General features: G+C 39.0%; 1 protein-coding gene and 1 long non-coding RNA gene across 3 annotated transcripts in view; both read left to right on the forward strand.

Moving 5' to 3' along the window:
* The window catches only part of LOC126377396 (zwei Ig domain protein zig-8-like), a 467377-nt gene that overhangs the window by 321569 nt on the left and 121395 nt on the right, over positions 1-24413 (forward strand). The window lies entirely within an intron of this gene.
* Positions 6675-24413, forward strand: part of LOC126377444 (uncharacterized) — a 175830-nt gene continuing 158091 nt past the window's right edge. The window contains exons 1-2 of the long non-coding RNA XR_007567858.1: positions 6675-6943; positions 7015-7474. This is a non-coding gene — a long non-coding RNA (uncharacterized LOC126377444). The remainder of the gene's footprint in view (positions 6944-7014; positions 7475-24413) is intronic.

A 24413-nucleotide genomic window follows, 5' to 3' on the forward strand; every position in this document is an offset into this window, starting at 1 on the left:
AGCAATTCCGTTTCAGTGGCGCCCTTCTTGGTGAAATTGTCGCTCTGTACAACCATTTTAGAATATAAGTGGTGTTGGCATAAACTTTAAGAATAAATTTTGTGAAAACAGTGTATTTTTTTTTTATTATTAAAAGTGATGGGATTTTGTGTGAATTGTTTGTGTTTATGTTGCATCCTAGGTTAAGTTGTGTCTGTTTCTTAGTATAAGTAAGGTTCTAGGCCCCCTAAAGAGACCTAACTTAAATACTTATTTTGTACAATAAGTTTAACCCAATTCTAGGGCTTATTGTCATTTTTAGTACTACATTTGTGTTTACTATCTTTTTAACCTTGTTTATATAAATTACAGGTTAAAACCAATTTTGAACAGTTTTGATACTTACTAACTATATTTTTTTTTATCAGTATTGAGTTGTTTTGATAAAATTTGGACTAATGATAATAAAAATCAAACATAATTTCACTCTTTTAAAAAAAAAATAATTTCTACATCATATCAGCAATAAACATATTTATAACAGGAAATTAGTTAGAAATTGAAATTTAGTATCTTTGTTTCATCATCATTATTGACTGTTAGTTGTGCCGCTGCTTGGCAAACATTTTGCTTATTTGTTTTTGGAAATAATTTTATAGAACTGTCTGTCAATAACAACTTTATTGAGAAATATATAGTAGTACACTTGCTTTACAATCTTTATATAATTACAACAATATATTTACGTGACAATAAACATTTAATATATTTAAAACATAACCTTAAACAAAATTAATTAAAAAACACTGTTGTTTCTTTTATTGTTTTGAAAATTATTTACAGGGATAGACTGAGAATTGATGTTGTGTGATAATTACACTTATTTGGGTTATATTATATGAAAATTTTGTACATATTTTAGAAATTAAGTTTTGGAGGCAGACTGGTACATTTTGAAACATAAATTTACTTCAGTTTACTTCAAACCACTTTTCAATCTTGAAATTATAACTCTGAAACACAACCATGGATATCCAAACTGTCTATTTACATTCACTGCTCCGTGATGAATTAATATATGAAGTGAGTATTCGTGCAGAAGCACCGGCTGATACTGTTCTCAATTTGAAGAAACAGCTTAGGGAGTTGATCACTGGTTTCTCTCCGGATGAAATAATGGACGATGAACGAAAACCACAGGCAGAATTCCCAATCATCACCGAAAAGCTGAAGGAGCTGCAGGCAAAACTTGATTTAGCAGTGAAGTCTAGGGACCGTCATCACCTTATGCGTGCTAGGGCTTTATATAATCATCTTCATCACCGTCTTGAGCGTGTAGTATGCACAGAGTCTGTCGATAGGGACATAAAATTGAAGCTGAATAAAAATCTTATAGCTTGCGGTCACTCATTGGAGAAATTGTTGTCAACAAAAAACGTCATCGACTCGGAAGAGGAAAACCGGGTAAAAGGGACAGATGGGTCAGCAATTAATTTAATGAAGTGGAACATTAAATTCGACGGCCGTACGAGTCCACATACGTTCTTGCAATCCATAAGTGAACGCGCCTCAGCGTTCGGAGTTAGTGACAATGTACTTTTCAAGTCCGCCTTTTGTTTCTTTTCGGACCAAGGTCTTCTATGGTACAGAGGTGTTAAGGAGCAGGTTTCGTCTTGGCAGGAATTGAGTGAGCTTTTAGTCCAAGAATTCGCACCCGTTGATTTTGATTATCGTTTGCTGGGGGAGATTAGAGCTCGCACCCAAGGACAGGATGAACCAACACACATCTATTTTGCAGTTATGAACTGTATGTTTTCACAATTGAAACGACCTCTTTCGGATAATGACAAATTTGAAATTTTAATGCACAATATTAGGCCCGTTTTTAGAGAACAGTTAGCATTGCACGACGTAGCTACGATAGCTGAACTAAAAGAAAAATGCCGTAAAATAGAATCTGCGCGACAAATGACACAGCTGTTTGTCGAACCACCTAAGCAATCTATTTTAAATAATGATTTCGTGTACAAAGGCAAAACAAAACATGTAATGCCCGTCAGCGAATCCGCCGATGTTAGGGAAACGGAACAGGTCTCGGCAATTGAGCCACCAATTCAGGCTCAAACTTTTAGGCAGCGACAACCGCCAAGTAATGAAAAGCCTAGTAGTTATCCTAATACAAAATCTGCGGCTAACAAATCAGTTTTTTGTAAAAGATGTAAGGTGTCTACTCACTCAACCGCAAGGTGTAGGGACAAGACAGTCAAATGTTTTAAATGCGGTCATTTAGGGTTTACGGTAAGGTCGTGCCCAAAATGTAACAACCCAAAAAACTAGCTTGCTCGGACAATAACGCCGATCCTCCATCAAAGGTCGAAGATGGGGATTGGAAACAATGGTTACAGGTAGTAACTAATTATTTTAAGCTGAACAACGTAGCTTCCGTTTTGTTCGAGCCCAATGATGATGACGTTCGACCATATTTGAAACTTAATGTCCTGGATTTGTCAATATATGGATTGCTGGACTCAGGTGCAGCAATTTCAATTTTAGGTAATGGAGCACAAAAATATTTTGAGTCATTAGGTTTTACAGTACAGTCTGGTAAAAACACTAATGTGACTGTTGCGGATGGTTCCCAGTGTACCTCAATAGGATTTTTAATGTTGCCCATTACATTTAATGGTGTAACCAAAATATTGAAGTTTTTTATAATACCCAGCATTAAGCTAAATGTTATTTTAGGCGTAGACTTTTGGCGGGCATACAATTTAATGCCAGAAATTTTTGAAAGTGTTTCCTACATGAGAGGTCCACAAAAGTTTATAGAAATGCCAGTCAACTCTATACAAGCTTATCACAGTCTTCCCAATGAACACAAGGAGTTATCGGAGCTTATGATAACCAAATTTCAAGACATTTCTTTTGAGCGCAAGGGTTTAGGTAGGACGCATCTTACTCAGCACGTCATCGACACTGGGGTTGCGCCACCGGTCAAGTGTAGACCTTATCCCATGTCACCGGAAAAGCAGAAGGAACTACATAAGGAATTAGACAGGATGCTGGAGCTGGACGTCGTCGCTCCGAGCGAGAGTCCTTGGAACAATCCAGTCCTTATGGTTCCTAAAGCTGACGGTACATGGCGATTTTGTCTGGACTGCCGGAGGCTCAACTCTGTGACGAAAGGCGATGCTTATGCCATTCCCTACATACCCCAGATATTAGATAGCCTCAAGAATGCCAAATACATCAGTTCTGTGGATTTTAAATCGAGCTTTTGGCAAATTCCACTCGACCCTAGCTCACAGGAGAAGACTAGTTTCACAGTGCCTGGTAGGGGGTTGTTTAAATTTAAAGTTATGCCATTCGGCCTATGCGGAGCTCCTGCTCGCCAACAACGGCTCATGGACATGTTGTTTGGACACCCTTTCTGCAGTGACGTAACTAAAGGCATGATATTCGTGTACATCGACGACATTATAGTAGTTGCTGAAGATCTAGAAACGCACATACTTCTTTTAAAAAGGCTTCACGAAAGAATACAGAGCGCCAATTTAACAATCAACTTTGAGAAGAGCAAATTCTTCCGTAGCTCCTTAAAATATCTGGGATATGTAGTGGATGAGTTTGGGCTTAGGATCGATCCCGATAAGGTTCGTGCTGTCCTGGAGTTCCCGGTACCCAAAAATCCGAAAGAACTAAAAACCTTTCTAGGTGTTTGTTCTTGGTACCGTAGATTTATTAGGAATTTCTCCACCATTGCGGCACCCTTACACGCTCTTACCAGCTCAAAAACTAAATTTATCTGGAACCAGGATGCAGAAAACGCTTTTGTCACTTTAAAAAACAGTTTAGTTTCAGCTCCAATTTTAGCCTGCCCTGATTTTAGCAAACCATTTTCAGTTCACTGCGATGCATCTAATTTTGGCGTAGGAGGTGTGTTAGCGCAGAATATTGATGGCCATGACCGCCCTATCGCTTATATCAGCAGATCCCTTAACAAAAACGAACGTAACTATAGTGCTACCGAAAGGGAGGCGTTAGCAGTTGTGTACGCGGTTGAAAAATTTGAACCATATTTAGGTAGTAGACCATTCACCGTCGTAACCGATCACGCATCACTTAGGTGGTTCATGAATTTGGAGAATCCTACGGGACGCTTAGCTCGTTGGGGTTGTAGGTTATCCCAATTTAATTTTAAAATCGAGCATAGGAAAGGGAAGGATAATGTCGTCCCTGACGATTGCTGCATGTGGATGCCATCGATGCTCCAAATGCAGGAACCGGTGATGAGTGGTATGATAAGGTTTTCTCTGGTTGTACGGCTTATCCCAAAAATTATCCCAATTATCGCGTCGAAAATGGTACTCTTCTACGATACAGCAAGGGTAAGTATGCCTTGACTCAGGAGTTTGATTGGAAGATTGTTGTGCCAAAGTCAAACCGTCTGCAGGTCATGTCCGAAAACCACGAACCACCGACCTCGGCACACCTCGGAGTGTTTAAAACGCACCGTAGGTTGTGTTTGAGGTATTTCTGGCCAGGAATGTACCGCGACGTGCTTGATTTTGTCAACAAATGCCGTATTTGTTCTGCTTATAAGCACAGGACCAAACTCACTCCTGGGATCATGGGTCAGCCTAAGCAATGCTATAGGCCGTTTCAAGCTGTATCCGTAGATTTGGTAGGACCTCTTCCACGATCACGTTCGGGTTATATGCACCTTTTAGTAGTAACATGCTGTTTTTCAAAGTACACCATGTTATTTCCACTTCGTCGAGCGACTAGTGCTGCAGTAGCTAAAAACTTTGAGAATTATGTGCTTCTAGCTCACGGGATTCCTGAAACCGTAATTACCGACAATGGGGTTCAATTCACGGGATCAGAATTCAGTGGCCTTCTCAAGAAGTACAATATTCCACGAGTTCACTACGGGCCTAGGTACACGCCACAGATTAACATGGTGGAAAGGTACAACAAAACAGTCATGACAGCTGTTTCGTCTTATGTAGCTGACGATCATAGGACATGGGATCTAAATTTATTTAAGGTGCAGTTTGCAATAAATAGTGCGGTGAACGAAACCACAGGTTTTAGTCCATTCTTTTTAGTCCATGGCCGGGAACCAATTATTAACGGTTCCTTTTATAAAAATGATGATAGGGAATACGAGATCTCTATGCCAAGGGACGAGTATGCGGGTGAATTTGGGGTCCTTCGGGATATCTTTCAAAAGGTTCGGATGAATATCGAGAAGGCTCACGCGACGAACGCAAAGTACTACAACCTGCGACGCCGTAACGTCAATACTTTGCGCGAAGGGCAAGTTGTGTGGCGAAAAACGTACGTACAGAGTGACGCCGCAAATTTTAAAGCCTCGAAACTTGCCCCAAAATACGAGCAGTGCGTAGTTAAAAAGGTCTTGTCACCCTTAGTATACGAATTGGTTTCATTTAGTGGCAAGAACTTAGGTTCTTGGCATATAAAAGATTTAAAAATTTAATATTCAAATTGCCCCGTGTTCCCCTAGTCATATTTTTTTTAAAACTAAATTTACCGGCTTGGATCTTTGTTTTGGCTCAATTTCTAAATTTATATTTATAAAGAAAGTTAGTATTTTTCTTTTTCATATGGTTAGCTTCATAACATTTTTTATTAATAAAACTTTGGTGTGTTTACTTGTGTCGTAAGTGGCCTAGTAACAACCTATATTTATAACGATCACGTTTTTTTAAGTAGTCTTTTGATTTTAAAATCACTAGATTTACAAATAGATGTTTTATGTTTATGTTTAATGTTTTTTTAGTGTGTTTATGGTGCACTGATAAGGCCCATACACACTAGCGTCTGCAACGCAGCGGTTTTATGAACGCTCAATATAGCGTTTTTATGTTTTTGTTTAGGCGGTTATAGCCAAATATTTAGTATAGTTTTTTATTATTTACGTTGCTCGTGTCAACAAAAAAAAAAAAAAAAAATTTTTTTAATGGGCATTATAGTAGCCGTTGTAAATTAAGTTTAGTTAGGGAACCTTATTAGGTTACTCTTTGTTTTTCTTTCCCTTTTCGACGGAGCGGGTAGTGACTCCTTAAATAAGCCTCTAGCAACTGTTGTTTTGTTTTTTTGTCTTTGTCTTTAGAATTGGGGTATCGAGTGACACTATGAGAGTCGTCAGCTCATCAGGGGTATGATTGTGGGTAACACCCAGTGAAATGGATACTGGGTGCTACTTTATGAAAGAAGTGAAAGGTGATCAATGAATGGTGAAGAATAACAGGTCGGGGTAATTGTTGTGCTTAGGGTTGTGCTGTGTAGATGTTGTTTGTGCTTCGTTACGTCCATAGAATTGTTTTGTCGTCTCGTCTTTGGAGACAGTTTTTTTAAATTTAGACTGGTTGTGCGCTCCAGGCTCTATGGCTGAGGGCAGCCGTGTTTCTCACCCAGTTCCAAACCTCTCGTGGGTAGGGGGGTATTGTAACGAAGCATTTCGGACCAACGAGCCTTGTAGCGACATCTAGTGGTTTCTTGCGATATAACGTTGTTTTTATATTTTACCCGCAGGAAATCACAGATGGCGCTGCAGGGTTATCGATGGGCCCGAATATTTTTAATTATTTTATTTTCTTCAAAATTTGGTATATTAAAATTATCTGCAACATTTATTTTTGATATATTATAATTATATTGTTTAAATTTTGGGATCAAACAAGTCGATCGATTGTTGTCGTTGATTCGGCGAATTTATGGTTTGGTAGATTTTTTCTAGTTTGGCAACTTTGTTCGTGGTTCTTGTGTCAGACTGACAGCTGGCTGAGCTGAGAGACAGGTTATGGAAAGTGGGGACGTCGCGAGAGCGCCGGAGACTCCACTGCCGTAACTATAATGTGGGCAAATTAAAAGCCACGATTTATCGGCGACATCAAGAGCCGATGTCTCGATTTAAATAAATAACTTAACCGAGATGGTGAGTCCTCGCAATTCTTCGTGCATATTTTCGCACCAACTTTGTGATAACCTCGAGGTCCTTGTTTTCAGCAACTTCACTGAAATCCCATCGCTGAAGGTCCAGTGGGTGGGTTTAGGTTTCATCCGAGCGATGCCCAACTATCCCGGATGAACCTGTAAGTTATTTTCTTTGTTTTACACTCGTGAGTTGCATTGCCACGCTGTCAGCTGAACCACATGCTAATCATTGCCATTCCTTGTTGCAGATGGGGTTGTCGTTTTTGTTTTCTTTAAAGTTTTAACGTTTTAATTTTCTAACGTTTTGCAAGTTTAATGTAAGAAGAAGTTTATGATTGGATCAGATGATTTCAACAATGTTTTGTGAATGAAGATTCCTACTGTTTTCTTCTGCGTTTGCAAGTTATTTCAAGCTTCTTTACGGCGGAGCTTGCCTTGGTTGTTTGCACGTGGAAGCTTTTCTTTGTGCGGCGCGCATGTGGATGTGCCGCGCCTCTCCTTTTGTCAACACACCGGATAAGGCCCGGTGAAGGTCTGCGAGGTTGACCGGTGGACGTGCAGCCCGCCAGCTGCGTAACAGTTGGCCCGCTGCGCCGCCATCGTCCAGCACGCCCTGGCCTGAGCCGGCCTCAACTCATCACCTGTACGGTATTCCGGGACGCCTCAGGTAGGCCTGATAGTCGGAGGTCCTCGAGTAAGTGAGGTGCCTACAGGTGTACGGACAGTGTTTTTAAACATAGTGATATCCCATGGTTGTTACGGAGTGACAATTAACCTGACGGACCAAAGCACGACCTGTCTCCCTCCATAGGGTTTTTGACCTACCTATGGTTAATGAAATTTGTAGATTTAAAAATATACATGGTACAAATTCAAGGGAGTTTTCTTTGTCTCATGCTCACCGGTCTATAACATCTAGCTGTGCCCTTCAGGTAAACACCACTTTATAAATTTCTGAAACATATATGTAACTTTCATCATACCATTTCCTATTACTACCTACCTTCCTATAAGGTAGCAAAAGATTTCCGTTTCACTGTGTTTTCACAGCCTTCGTAAAAATTCAATTATTCTCAAATTGTTATCATTATAATGCGTGATCCCACTGCTGGGTAAAGGCCTCCCCCACGTCTTTCCAAATATCCCGGTTCTGTGCGAGCTCTATCCAGTCTTTTTGATAACCGTCGAGATCATCGCGCCGTCGTTTCCGGGGTCTACCACGTCTACGGTGTCCGTCCTGTGGTACCCATTGCGTGATGATCTTTGCCCATCGTTCCGGATGCATGCAACCCACGTGTCCAGCCCAGTCCCATTTTAGCCTGGCGGTCTTCTTGCCAACGTTAGCTATACCGGTTTTTGAGCGCAGCACAGTGTTTTTAACTCGATCAATTCTCAAATTACCCAAACACAATTATCGTTACCAATTACGCAGACATAATCGACGCAACGGGATATTGCCGAGGAATAAGCAAGCAAATTATGTTTAGTAAACAATCAAACAATATTCCCTATGGATTAGTCGTTAGGTAAATCTCGAGAGCCGCTAATACCCATGTCAATATTAATTTAGGAAGAGTTGATTACGACACCGTAGGGGTCCTATTATAAGCTCTACAGGATGTGTCAAGAATACGAAATATTGAACCTTAAGGATAAGAGGATAAACATCTTACATTTGAAACGGAACGATGTTTTCATTTCTGGTTTTTAGTATTTAGGATTTAGCCAAGTATCAATAATGTAGATAATTAAGTACGGTCACGAGTACTAATATGTATACAATTTAAAACCATGTCACATTAACTGTTTTGACAAATTAAACCATAAGTCTCGTTAAATGTCAAATATGATAGTGCGACAGGGTTCTAAAGTGTGTACATGATATTGCTCGTGACTGTACCTATTATTATTGAACTTTAAATTCCTTAGGCCGAATGTTTTATTGTATCTGGACAACCTGGTGACCAGGAAACTATGAAGACGATACATTTTTTTTCGTAACTCTCGAGTATAGAAATAAAACATAATACTACATATTATAGAGGAAATGTTAAGTTGGGCAGCTAGAGGGAGACATAGAAGATCGTACATTGACCAAATTACAGATGTCCTTAGAAAAGATTCATTACGATTTACTCTGAACTATCGTGCGTGTATGAAACGATTGATGAATATGTAGGAAGCAACAGAAACGTGTCAGGATGAAAGCAAATGCAATTCTATAGTCTCTGCTTACCTCGGTGGGTAATGGGTGATGGGTGGGTAATGGGTAAATAGACGTGAGTTTATGTACTACATACAGAATGGACCCTTTCCGCCCCGCATTTTTTCTTTTTTTTAATTCAATGTAAATACCTGAGTCTCCACCGGGCTTCGTAGGTATTTTTAATCTCTACGAAAAAAAATGTTTTATCATAGGGCTACTGCGATACAGGGGAAACCCTAGTGCAGGGCCCGCTATTAACTTGTGTTAATTTTATTTTATTAGGTAAATAAATAATTTTTACTTTTTTTTTACTTTTACTAATTCGTATCGGTGCCGACGGCCATTTACATTAAAGTGAAACCCAGCGAGGGGGTGAGGTACTCTAACCCGGAACGGATACGAATTGGTGGGGTGCGAAGAGTGTCCGTTCTATCTGTAGTTTTATTCTTTAAGCTATGACGGCTGTTCGCTGTTACACAGAAACTCTCGCCTCCTGCTCGCGTAGATACCAACTCTATGTACGATTAGTTTAAAGGTTATTTATCCATTTCAGAAACACCTTGTATACCTTATTCGATTTATGTATACAGTAGAATAATAACTTAAGAATTAGGACCAAATTAACGATGCCTAGTAGTTGGAGGGACGGTTATAACGGTCGATCCATTTTCAGGTCAGGTTAGGTTAAGTCGGGTTGCTTTTGGTGGAAAGCTTTGAGACGCTTTTAGCACTTTCAGTTTGTGGGTGATAATATAATCATCATCACTAATTTAAGAGCCACGCTCTTGTCGGTATAGCATTCTCCATGCTATTTTTTAGGGAAAATAGGGCAATGGTTTTCCTCATGTCTTCCGCCCCGCAGTACTCTGTCTGATGCGAGTGTGTTAGCCCCCAGAACAGTCTATTTCAAAGCCGTAGTCCTGTCCTCTGCCTCTGAATAGTACTGACAGTTACTGCTGCCCTTTGACATAATATAGAAAACGTCTATCCCTGATAGATCGTATATGCAAGGACTTCTCGTCAGTTACGTTTAAGTCCCATGGAATAAGGGGCGAGCCTGTTGCCATTAACTGGGCACGAATCCTGGAAACCACCAAACCAAATTATCAAATATATACTATAAAAGTCGATTTCAGTGTATCTGCTTTTTTATTTATTTTGACGTGACTTATTGTAGATTTGCCACAGATGGCTTTAACTACTTGGCTGGACAAATGGGGAGCAGTGAAGGCTCTCACCCGGTACAACGTATAAGACAACAGGCCTGAGGGTGCCCAGTTGGCCGCGAACCTCGGCTTAAGGCGTCGTCTGAGAGGAAATATATTTGCAGCGTAGTGGAACAGCGTGGTAGTGTATGCTCCATACCCCCTCCGTGGGACGTATATAGGCTGTTTATGTTGTGTTATGTGTGGGTCGATAGCGATAAGCGCTGATTAAGGGAAATCGTCGACCACGCCGGCGGGGCCGGCATCGGGGTCCTGAAGTGTTTGGTGTCGCGAGGTGATTGGCTGCCTCTATGGCTAGAGTAATCGGGTGGTGGTATTTGCTCAGGGCCTTAACATCGGTGAATACAGTCACGTCATTGGATTCTCAAAATAAGACGGTAAGTATATCCATACCTCGTAGGCTCAAGCTTCTTTGTTGGTTTGTGAATGAGACCACGTACGGTCTCGAGCATTAATATGTATACACTTTGGTACCATGTCACACTAACTTTTTTGACTAATTGAACTGTAAGCCTCACTAAATGTCAGATATGTTAGTGTGACAGAGTCCTAAAGTGGGTACATTATATTGCTCATGACTGTACTACCCACAAACATTTATTGAAGAATAAATTCATAACGAAACGCTTTGGAAGTCAAATAAATATTTTATCGTCGTCTCTCGCAAGGTGTTTTATGGTTGAACGTAACATAACGTAACGTAAGAAAATGCGAGAAAATCTTCATATTTACACATCACGAAAATTTCACGTCATAATATTGGACTTAATATACCTGGATAAAATAAAAATTCGTTTAACCTTATTTTATGCAGCTTAATGTATTTTTTTATTAAATATTTTCTATTCGTACGTATGGTATAGATAGGTATATTCGACATAAATACTTACACGCTTATAAATCCTAATAGAGTACGCAATTTACGCAAAGCCAATACTCCTTGTGATTTAGTCTGTAACCCACTCCGAACACTCCAAATCTTGCGCTTATATTGTACGAGGCAGACAGTCCCCATGCGCTTTCTTACGTACTTTTAAAGATTAACGGCCTAAATAGACTTATATTTTATTTATTTTGGTGTAATAAAATATACGTGTATCATCATCAATTTAAGAGCCACGCTCTTGTCGGTGTAGCATTTTCCATTCCAGTCTATCAAAGGCCAATTCCTTGACTTCCCTATAAGACACGACGTTAACCTTTTCTTTAATCTGTTCCATGTAAGCTCTTCTTGGTCTTCCCCTTCCTCTCTTTCCTTCTAGCTTTCCTTCTATGATGTTTTTACGTGTATACTTAGTCTAAAATTGTATACTTAGTTGAGGAGCTCGGTGGCGCAGCGGTAAACGCGCTCGGTCTGCGATTGTTGAAGTTAAGCAACTTTCGCAAAGGCCGGTCATAAGATGGGTGATCACAAAAAGTTTTCATCTCGAGCTCCTCCGTGCTTCGTAAGGCACGCTAAGCCGTTGGTCCCGGCTGCATTAGCAGTCGTTAATCACCATCAATCCGCACTGGGCCCGCGTGATGGTTTAAGGCCCGATCTCCCTATCCATCCATAGGGAAGGCCTGTGCCCCAGCAGTGGGGACGTTAATGGGCTGATGATGATGATGATGATTTAGTCTAAATTGGTCTTGGGGAAACCAAGTTCTCCAAGCTTAATATGTTGGTGCAGGGACTAATTATGGTAGTGTAGTTGTTTATAGTATCCTTGTCACATCTTCTTCTAATCCTTTTATTCTTTGTTGGAATGTAGGTCTCGACTAACAGATTTTTAACACCTCGCGATCTTTTGCAGCGACATGACATGCCGAGAGTTTTTGATTTCCGGTCAACCGAGCACCTCCACCTTGCATTTTCCACGCAAAAGGTTTTGCATGTCACATCATCATCATCAATTTAAGAGCCACGCTCTTGTCGGTGTAGCATTTTCCATTCCAGTCTATCAAAGACCAACTCCTTGAGTACCCTAAGACAAGACGTAACCCTTTTCTTTCATCTGTTCCATGTAAGCTCTTCTCACATAGCGCACATTAAATTAAAAACTGTGTTTTTTTTTAAATATTGTCGTGTTGTTTTGTGATAATATAATTCCACTTATATTTTTGGTGAAGCTAGTTTAAAGAACAAGAGATTCGAACTTTTTAAATCTCTTGTTCTTTGAACTATTTAATACCATTCCAAGTCTACATAGGTATGTAAGTCTATGTACAATGTGCGGTAATCAATAAAACTGTTTCTTCTTTAAAATACCTTTAACAGCTAATCAAATCCAATACTTGTTTCAGGTACAGAGAGTTCCAAATACGTCTTACAGTAATATCAAGGGATTACTACTCCAAAGTCGGCATACGAAATTATCACGTCGGTTCATTGGTGAGTCGAGAATACCCCCTTTGGGAACAAACAGAGAAATGACTGAGTGAAGTAAATTATACCGTATGCAAGGTGAATATTTAATTGTGTTGTGATTGTTTCACTAATGCTAAGGGAAGGGAAATTGAGTCAGTTAGATGGCTCAATCAAACTCAAGTTACTCGTTTTTAGAGCTTGATCGTCTATTGTTATAAGATGTTCAAACGTTTGAGCTACAGTCATGAGCAATATCATGTACCCACTTTAGAACCCTGTCGCACTATCATACTTTACATTTATTGAGACTTACGGTGTAATTTGTCAAAAAAGTTAATGCGACATGGTTTCAAAGTGTGTACATATTAGTACTCGTGACCGTACTCCATTTTGGCCTGTGTTTCATCATCAACCTGCAAACAATATTTAAAAAAAAAACCCGTACAAAATTTCGTTTGGAGAAGCAGCACGCCCCGGACTTGAGAATGCGAGTGAGACAGACAATTCACGATCTCTGTTACTCCTTAGCGGCTTACGGCTATTTAAGACTAAAGACACTAGGCACTGCTAGGGAGTGGAATCTCTGCCGTCTTCTGTATTTCCGAATACATATTACCCAGGTCGGTGGAGTAATCGCCTTCATTACTATGGAGTTCTTCTATGGAGATAGGGCGTGAAGAACGGTGGTTGCCCCAATCGCCTTCCGTTCCGCAGTACACCGACCAATTATACAATTGAAAATAATAATAAAAAACACACAAGGACAAGAACTGCAGATCCTAGGGGTAGTGAGGCGAGAGAATTTATCAGGGAGGTCGGCCGGGGACTCAAAATCAGAGGGGGCGACCCTAGGTAAGCGTCTTATCTGGTCCAACGCCTATCAGTGGCTGTGCAACGGGGCAATTCAGACTCAGAACACTTAAGCACCTAGTTGGATGTGACGAAGTTACGTATGTTTCTGATTATTCAACAAATTGTATACCTAATTATTTTTGCTTCATTTAATATTTAGGTACTTACTTAATTTTACTTTTAATTAAAAAAATAAATAAAGAAAAACATGAATTTTGCGACGGAAAATTCCATTTGGTGTTAACTCAGGATCATGGTCTGAATCATCCTCCTGAGTATTTGGTACGATGTCACTAACACCTTGTATGTTTATAACGTGAGATCGTATTTATTGTGTTTATGTTTTAATACAAAAACAAAACATAAACACAATAAATGTTATGTTTTCCACCTACTTAAGAAATGTAGATACTTCGACATGTCTTCGTGAAAATCAAAAGATCTCTTAGCTATATTCGGTATTACGAATTTAAGTATTTTTTTTATCGTGACCTTTTGTAGAATTTCTGCATTGGCAATTAAATCATGAGGGTTTTCATCTGGTACAAAAAATTAAGACAACAGGATGTCCAGTTGAACGCGAACCTCGCCTCAGGGCGTCGTTTTAGAGGATAATATTTAAAAGAACATTTATCCTCCTAAGGTCTAGATTTCCAGACATAATAGTTTGACACGACACAATACTGGGGTTTGGGTTTTAAAAGGACATTCGTTCTTACGATAAGTCAACAACAGCCGCCGACGATACCATAACCATCTGGAGGTCCGGGTTCGATTCCCAATGGGGACATTGTCGAAATCACTTTGTAAGACAGTCTTTTGTTTGGTAAGGACTTTTCAGGCTTAAATCACCTGATTGTCTGAAAAAGTAAGATGATTACGTGCTTCGGAGGGAACGTTAAGCCGTTGGTCCCGGCTATTAACCGTAAAAACACCTGTGGAGTATGCTCAATCTCTGGTTGATTGAGGGGAGGCCTGTTCCCAGCCGAGGGACGTATATAGGCTGTTTATGATTTAAGATATTATAACTAATGATAACGAAGTGTATTGTGTAAAACACATTAGCGCATTGGTGGACCGGTACGACTCGCCGCTGCTGAACCGCTGGGTGCGATTGCACGCTGTCACATACTCGTAGCTGCCCGCGGCTTTGGTGATTCGGGCCAGCCTCATGTAGTTTATTTTTATGTTGTTCGTCTTTCGAATCTGTTACTAATACTAGGTTAAGCTTTTTGTTACTAACTAAATATCGACTAGTTTCCGAAATAAATATTATAAATGAAATATTGTAACAAAAAAGTCTATCACTCAACTATATAGCGTGCGAATATTAAATAATTTATATTTAAAGGAACGTGCTTTAAATCTTATCTTTATTAAATCTCTCTTAAAATCAACGACAATGGATATTTAAAATACACAAATGACACATAAGTACACCAAGTAACCTTAATTTAAATAAATGGTTGTGTGTTGAATTGTCAGTTTATGTATGTATGGAATGTCAATTGTGGCGAATGAACAATAACATCCGGATCATAAAGATCCAACCCCAAAGACGCGGGGTTCAATATACTCATCCTTTAAGTTATACGAAAGCTAGCAGTTGATTACGTCACTCACTCAATTGACTTAATTAGGCGGTGACACATTTAACATAGACAACATTATTGTCTTGCGAAATTGATGTTTGCCAACTGACATAAAGGGAAGTTGGGGAGTTGCGTATAAACAAAGTAGGTATTATAAAGTTGTTATAATACTTTACACAGTTTTATGTTTATAAAACGCTGCTCAAGAACAGGCTGGATGGTGGTCAAACCCACCCAAATGTTAAAAAAAACATACAGTACATACATTAAGACTTTCTTTGTACTTACGTTCAAGTAAACATTTTCGTTTTTTTTTTTTAAATATAGTTCTTAAATAATTTATATTGTAAAAGTAAAAAATACATTGATAAAGATGCGTTGCTGTTGCAGTTACTTTTAATTTCTTCTTCTCAACCATAACACTTTGTGAAATGAGTGAAATTGACTCTCAAAAAGTTTATCCTTGATAATTAATCTGAAAAAAATATTCTGTTTTATGCCGTTTGCTTGTACGTCCTTCAAATTGAATCAAATTATCGTGTGAATTTTGGTATCGAGTGAAATTTTCCATCGCAAAAGTATGGAACTGAAAATATATAAAAAAAAATCATGAATTTTCTGACAGGAAATCCCACTTGATATCAACTCAGAATCATGGTCTGAATCATCCCCCTCAGTAATCGTTACGGTGTCACTAACACCATGTATTGGTATGAATGTATTATTAATAAAAAAGAAACAAAAAATAATTAGATTTGGAAAATTGAGTGACATTATACAATTTAATGAACCAAATTATTCGTTCATTTCACATCTCTAGTTAACATATTCAATATCTTATATGACTACATCAGACGATAACATAGCATCAAAGCGTTTGTAATTAATGAACTGTGTGTGTATCAATATTTATAATATAGGTAGCAATTATAATACGAATACACAGTCTGCCTATATTATATTTGCGATGAAACGATTGTTTTTATTTGTAATCTGCTGATACTTATAAGCTTCATGCGATGAAAAGTTTGTTTTTAAATCCAAAATCACTCTCTCGTGTGGCTTCTGACGTCAGTGACTAACCTAACAACCCAGGACAAGGGTTAGTATTAACTAGCTAAAAGCGGATGCCATTTCTCCCTTGCCCTTCGAATCTAATCTGGTGATTAGCCTGCGATGTCATAACTAAACTAAAGATCATCATCATCAGCCGTACGACGCCCACTGCTAGGCATAGGCCTCCCCCAAGGATCTCCACGACGATCGGTCCTGCGCTGCCCGCATCCAGCGGCTTTCCGCTACCCACTGAGCGGCGTGTCGGACGACGCTCAGTGGGTAGGCCCGCTACAAGGTGGACCGACGATCTGGTGAAGGTCGCGGGAAACTAAAGATCACAGTGATTTTTTTTTAAATGTCCTCACCGGGATTTGCCGCCTAGTGCGTAAGTGCTAGAGGAACGTACGTATTGAAGTATCTCGCACACGCGCATCTGTGTGTGTGACGTGTGACGCACTCGCGGTGAGGTAAACCTAGCTCAGCCGCTGGTGAGGAACGGGGAGTTGCCTTTGTATCATCATCACTAATTTAAGAGCCACGCTCTTGTCGGTGTAGCAGTCTCCATGCTACTTTTTTAGGGAAAAATAGGGCAGTGGTTTCCCTCTTGCCTTCCGCCCCCTTTGCCGTTGTATACGTTAGTATTGTTAGGACACCGACCATGAATCCCTTCCAAAAACTCTTTTAGTTCGCGCCAAAAACTCCCGCCACCCCAAGCCATGAAAAAAGAAAAAGAAAGTTGACTCGACTACCGCCGTCGCGCGTTTCTGTAGAAGGAATTTCTAAAATAACATAAAAGTATATTAATTCAAGTTGTGCTGTTTAAACTTAATCTGAAAGTGCATTAGCCGTATCCAGAACACCACGGGGTCAGAAGAAACCAAATTCAACAATCCTGTAAGTACCTTTCCTTTGGTCGGTGATTTGTATGGGCAAGTCTATTTTTCAGATTCAAAAATATCACTAATCTCAGTTATCCAACAAGTATTATTCCTTATTCTATGTTCTTACTCCTTAGCGGCTTAAGACCCAGAGGGGGTGAGATCGGATCCCAAAACTGGTTGGTGGGGGGCGGAGAGTTACCGTTCTAAACGTAGTATTCTTTATTTTATGGTAACGTGAAAAATCACGTTGTCTCATCGACGTGATCACGAGCGGAGGCAAACTGTCAGACACATTCGTTGGTAATATTTCAGCTGCTCAGGTTCCTCAAAATATTGGTATCCAACTCGACATTCCATTACGTATATCTGTCAACCGACCTTGTTTACATGTTTTTTTTTTAAAAGAACACATTCGAAATGGATCTGGTAGCTTTGTTCAGTTTCTGTGTTCTTCCCAATTTGTTTTGACAGTCAGTCTTTTTCTTTGTGTTCGTATTGTTGTCGAACGCTTGCGATCAAATGGCGTAAACAGACTTTGTTATTGCGTTTCAAAGGCCGGGAAATGAATACCTACGTAGAAAGTTGTCGTTATGTGTCTTCCGGCCAAGTCAGTTAATCAAATAACCTACATTAATGCCAAAAATAAATAATAAAAAGAACTTACTATCACGGCACGAAAATTAATAGGTCTTCTTCTTCTTATCGCGTGGGTTGTGAGGTGGAACATCAACCTCATCAACCTTGGTGTCAGGGTTATTACTGAGCCGCCTGACATGGCTCATGTAACGACTACACCGGGACCAACGGCTTAAAGAGCCTTCCGAAGCACTTATCATCTTTCTTTCGGACGATCAGGTGATCAGCCTGTAACGTCCTAACCAAACTAGGGATCACAAAGTGATTTTTGTGATATGTCCCCACCGGGATTCGAACTCGGGGCCTCCGGATCGTGAGCCCAACGCTCAAACCACTGGACTACGGAGGCCGCCAATTAATAGGTTATGTGTCTATATCTCATCATCTTAATAGCGTTATCCCGTTTTTCGGGTTCGCTTACCTAATCTAAAAGTTTGACAGGTTTGGATTCCCTTCCAACCTGAACGCTGGGCATCTTAGTCCAGTTAGAAGAACGCTTGACTCTCATTGTCGCGGGTTCGAATCCAAGCACGGTCCTCAATGATTTTCGAATTTGTTAAGGATAACATATTTGGAGAATAAATGATAATCACGTGCTCAGCTGTAAAGGAAAACATCGTGAGGAAACACATAATAACGGGTTCTTACCGCGTTTAAATCAGGGATATGAGACTCCCATATGAGACAAACCACATGATGATGGGATGGAAGACTCATATCGCTGATTTAAACGCAGTAAGAACCCGTTTTTATGTGTTTTAATCGTGAGGAAATCTACATTCCCTAGAAATGCGTTTCGGAGGTATGTGACCTAAGCTGTACTGGGCTGGTAAGTTAGAAGGTCAGACAGGCGGCCGCTTTTGTAAAAAACCGGACCTGTCAAATCTTTAGGTTAGGTAAGCGGATCCTGTGAAAACGGGACTACGCTAAACATGATACCTTTACAATTGTTAAATTTATTAGACTGGATACATTATTCTTTTTTCTTTTATTGCGTTACAAAACCAATTCCCTGTCTTTGATCCCTTAACATTGGTTGTAGATATCAAACCTAACTCAATCTATCCATTACCAGACGATATCAATAAAAATAAAATATATATTTTTCCATTAAAATAAAGATCAAAGTCTTATAATACAGGATGTTAGTGACAACGTATCGAATATTGAGGGGGTGATTCAGCTCATGATTTTAGGAGTTTTTTTTTTCTGTAGTCTATTAGATGTCTCACTGCTGGGCAAAGGCCTCCTCCTTCTCTTTCCAACCCTCCCTGTCTTGGCCATGGTTCTGCCAGGGGCCTGTTTAATAAAATTTACAATTGTAAATTACAACGACAATTTTGTGTTCATTACGTAGCTAATTTGAAACTGCAAAATATTTATGATCACACACTCCGCATTGTACGTCAAATTGCCATTGTAATTTACAATTGGAAGTTTTATTAAACAGGCCCCATGTGTTCTGGAAAGCGTCTAGATTGTCCCTCCGCCGCCGTTGTGGTCTGCCTCGACGTCGACGTTTGGAAGTCACATCGAGGGAAATTTTCCGTCGCAAAATTCATATTATTTTGTTTTTTTTATTATTATTTTCAATTCTATACTTTTGCAATGGAAAATTCCACTTGATATAAACTAAGAATTATGAGTTGAATTATCCTTGGTATTCGTTACGATGTCACTTACACCCCGTACAAGTATGTGCAAGTAGCCATACGGGTACGTATGGGTGTTAGTGACAGTGTAACGAAAGCTTTTGGGGATGATTCAGACCATTCTGAGTCGATATCAAGTGAAATTTCTTGTCCGAAAATTCATAAAATTTTTATTATTAATTTAAAATTATTTGGATATTTACGATGAAAAATTCCACTTGATATCAACTCAGAATCATGGTCTGAATCATCCCTGAAAGTTTTCGTTACGGTGTCACTAACATCCTGTATACAAAACATGTCAATTCTTTCATGGAAGATTAATCCGGAATTTGTATGGAATGTACAGAGGTAATTGAAAGAGAGAATAAGAGAAAAAAAACCTTTATATGATTGACATATTGATGTATGGGATAGGGGTTGGGCAAATTGATTGATTTGTTCAGTTTTTGGGAAAACCAGCCGTTTTACTTACTGGAAGGTTCAGGTTTGTATTTGGAATATTTCAATAAATATTCCGACTCTTTTGTCGGTAAAGTTTTTTTGGACGTAATTTTTCTGTAAATCGTTAATATGTTTTTTCAACCGTACAAAATTCAAACGGCCTTCGTGGTCCAGTGGTTAAGCGATCTGCTCACGATCCGGATGTCCCGGGTTCGAATCCCGGTGGGGACAAATCACTTTGTGATCCCTAGTTTGGTTAGGACATTGCAGGCTGATCATCTGATTGTCTAGAAGTAAACTGATCCGTGCTTTGGAAGGCACGTTAAGCTGTTGGTACCGGTTACTACTTACTGATGTAAGTACGTAGTCGTTACTTAAGTCACGTCAGGGGCCTTTGGCGGCTCAATAATAACCCTGCCACCAGGGTTGATGAATATGGTCATCCACCTTACAACCCACACGATAGAAAAAGCCGTACAATTTTTTAAACACTTTTTTACTTAGGAATTCTAGATGCCTGTCTTGTATGGTTAAGATTTGTATTTACAACTTTACCAGGCAAATGAAGATAATAAATAAATCGTTAGCTTGACCCTTTCTAGAAAAGAAATATAAAATGTCAATGGATGGAAAATTCCATTTGATATTAACTCAGAATAATGAGTTGAATCACCTACCTCAGTATTCGTTATTCATCATCATCAATTTAAGAGCCACGCTCTTGTCGGTGTAGCATTTTCCATTCCAGTCTAAATACTCTCCATGCTACTTTTTTAGGGAAAAATAGGGCAGTGGTTTCCCACCACTGGTGGTGGTGGTGGTGGTGGTGGGGTGGTGGTTGGGCAGTATTCGTTATTATGTCACTTAAACCCAGTACAAGTACGTACAGCGAGCCATATCCATATTGGATGCCAAATCACAACACAATGTAGTCATAATGTTCTTATAAAAAGCAATTTTGTTTTTTTTAATTCCAACGAAAAGATGAAGTACTTTTCTGGTTCCGTACAAAGACGGTTTCCGATAATTACCAAACGAACAACGAACAAAGGAACAATGGAGGAGGATTTGAACATTATTGTTATTTTCAATAATATAAAAAATACGTTTTCGAAAATCGAACTTGTCCCTGGCATTAGTCGAGAATTGTGAAAGTACTTATTTAAGTAGTTAGTTAGGAAGTTCTGGCTTTATTGACTCCACTATTAGCGTTTAGTTGTCATGCCCGCGAGTACCATCACTTAATCAATGCAAGGACCATTATCAACCATTGAAATGATCGGGATTGCCAATTTATTAATGAACTGTGACTAATATTGGTAATATCTTATCGTAACATAACGCATTGTTAGGTTTATTGTATTGTTATTGTTCAATCAGAAGATAGAATTGCGATTGGAGCGTATTGTATTGGGTTATGTTTTAGTTTATAGGCTAACCACGCTTTGTGATTGAAAACTAAATAGATAAAGGTTGTCAATCACAGGGACATCTATTTGTATCATCATCATCAATTCCGATGGCGACGACCTCCGTGGTTCAGTGGTTTCCCGGTCGATTCCCGGTGGAAACATATCACAAAAATTACTTTGTGTTCCCTACGTAGTTTGGTTAGGACATTACAGGCTGATCACCTGATTGTCCGAAAGTAAGATGATCCGTCCTTCAGAAGGCACGTTAAGTCGTTGGTCCCGGTTATTACTTACTGATGTAAGTACGTTGTCGTTACATGAGCCATGTCAGGGGCCTTTGGCGGCTCAATAGTAACCTTGACACCAGAAGATAGAAGAAGAAGATCATCAATTTAAGAGCCACGCCCTTGTCAAAATCATAATCAAAATAGTTTATTAGTTTTAAATAGTACATCAAACATATGACCGTTGTTGGATCTTCCTAGTAAGCCTCATGTAAAGAAATAGTGTCAGGAAGCCCCGCTCTTCCGAAATGCTATTACAATTTTGATAGTACCTATATCTATTTATTTCTTTTAACAATATTAATTTACATTAAAAAAAATATTAATGAGATAAAATGTGTGTGTGTAAATGTGTGCGCGGGTGTGTGTGTTTATTTATATATATGTAGTTAATTTATAGAATATCAAACTATTTAATTTATCAAAACAATTTTAGTTCGGTTTGTTTGATATATTCTGCTTCTGCTTGTCAATTTGTACGGTTGCCTAATGGTACATTCGCATATTTCTTTTTCGTGTCACATTGAAAAAATATAAAAACACGTGGTAAAAAAAAATGTTCATAGGAATAAAAAATTGCGACAGATAAGACACATTTTACGAATTCACTTATGTATTCCAAGAAATATCCCGAGTAAATTCTAATCGTGCAAGAAAATAAATAAAAGAAAAACGTTCCGCTGTTTCCTTCCTGGAATTTTCGAATTGTCATTTAAAATTCCTTCGAAAGAGTATGCTTCGACGATTAAGTCTTCTTCGAATAATATTGTTCTGTTCTTTTCTTAAATAATTAAGCGTTGCGCGGTAGGTATTTTACAAGTTCCACAAGTATCAAATTCATGAATAAATTAAATAATTGGCGGTAGGAATTTCTTTTTGATTGAAAACAAAAATTAATTGAAATATTTTTAGCAAACTTATTTTATTCACGAGATAAAAACATTTGTTTTGTTTTTCTGTTTCTGCCACCTTGGAAATCAATTAATTTATTAAGTTTATGAAGATACCTCTACCAACCCGCAGTGGAGTAGCTTGATGGAGTATGCTCCATACCCCCTCAGGTTGATTGAGGGAAGGCCTGCGTCCAGCAGTGGAACGTATATAAGCTGCTTCTCCCTCTCTATTTAAGAGCTGCGCTCTTGTCGGTGGAGTAATCGCCATTCCTCTCTTCTTCCCGCCAAAACCTTCACCTCCCGATACGACACGACCTGCACCTTCTCTTTTATTTGTTTCATAAATGTTATCCTAGGTCTACCCCTTCCTCTCTTCCCTTCAATTTAAGCTGCTTATGTTATGCATATTATGAAGATGCAAATGCAGTGGAAAAAAAATGGATATTCATTTTAGTTCCATCTCTGATATTACTGGCTACTTTCTCATCATCACTAATTTAAGAGCCACGCTCTTGTCGGTGTAGCATGCTCCATTCTTGTGTATCAAAGGATATTTTTTTCACTTCCTTATAAGACACGACGTTCACCTTCCTTAACCTGTTCCATGTAAGTACTTATAGGTCTTTCCCTTCCTCTTTTTCCTTGTAGCTTCTTATATGATGTTTTTAATAAATACGTCGTTTGCTTCTTCATAAATTAAAATATAATTTAAATGGGTATAATTATGTTGATTATTAAATATTATAAAAATAATAACACTTTATTACACAAAAATTCACAAAACATTTGCAGGATAAACTTATTCTAAGGTGGGCAAAGGCGGCCTTATCGCTAAGAGCGATCTCTTCCAGACAACCTTCGGCAGAGGATATAGTAATAATAAATAATAATAATAGTAAATATTATAATAATTATAAGTGTGAATAAATGTATAATAAATTATATTATACTTTAATTTTCTTTATAAATTACTCGCGTTGTTAATTGAAGTCGTCATCATTTTTTCCCGTTTTGCGTAGGATCCGCTTACCTAACCTAAAAATATTTTGACAGGTCCGGTTTTTTTTTCAAAAGCTACTGCCTGTCTGACATTCCAATCCGCGAAGGGAAATCCAGCCCAATACAGGTTGGGTCACATACACATACCTCCGAAAAACGCATTTCTCGGGAATGTGGGTTTCCTCACGATGTTTTTCTTCACCGCTGAACACGTGATATTCATTTGTGATCCGAACATGAATTCAAAAACAAATTCGACAATAATTGGTTTAACTTGCGACCTCAAACTGAGAGGCAAGCGTTCTACCAACTGGGCTGCCACGGCTCTTGTTAATTTGAAGGCATAAAAGGGTTAAAAACGTTTCCTAAAAAGGCATTTTCGTCCAAAATTCGGCCTTTCACGGGCACTTAAATCATTATACATAGTAGCGTATACCCTAATACCCTCATACTACCCAGCGTCCATTATGAGGGACCCAGTAAATTCTTGGCATGTCACGCGCTGGCATCGGCCCATTTCTTGTAGCTGCCACATCGAGAGGACAATGACCTTCCTTATGTATATTGGATGTAAAGGATAGGAAATTGGCCTCTTTTATTTTATGAGTAACATAAACACAGCATCATGCCTGTATCCCCGAAGAGGTAGGCAGAGGTTTATTCAGTGTATACAACCACTCCTCGCCAGCTATGTTTGTATGTGTTTATGAGGAGTTTTTTAGATAGTTATTTTCTCTATAGTATACAACCGTAGTAAAATCCGAAAGTAAAATGATCCGTGCTTCGGAAGGCACGTTAAGCCGTTGGTCGCGGTTACTACTTACTGATGTAAGTTAGTAGTTCAGCCATGTCAGGGGCCTTTGGCGGTTCAATAGTAACCCTGATACCAGGGTTGATGGGGTTGGTAATCCACCTCGCATCCCACACGATAAAAGACGAAGTTGTAATGTGTATTTAAAAAAAATACTGGAACATCATAGTCACTGAGCCC

This window comes from Pectinophora gossypiella, chromosome 23, assembly GCF_024362695.1.
Source record: "Pectinophora gossypiella chromosome 23, ilPecGoss1.1, whole genome shotgun sequence".
Lineage (NCBI taxonomy): Eukaryota > Metazoa > Arthropoda > Insecta > Lepidoptera > Gelechiidae > Pectinophora > Pectinophora gossypiella.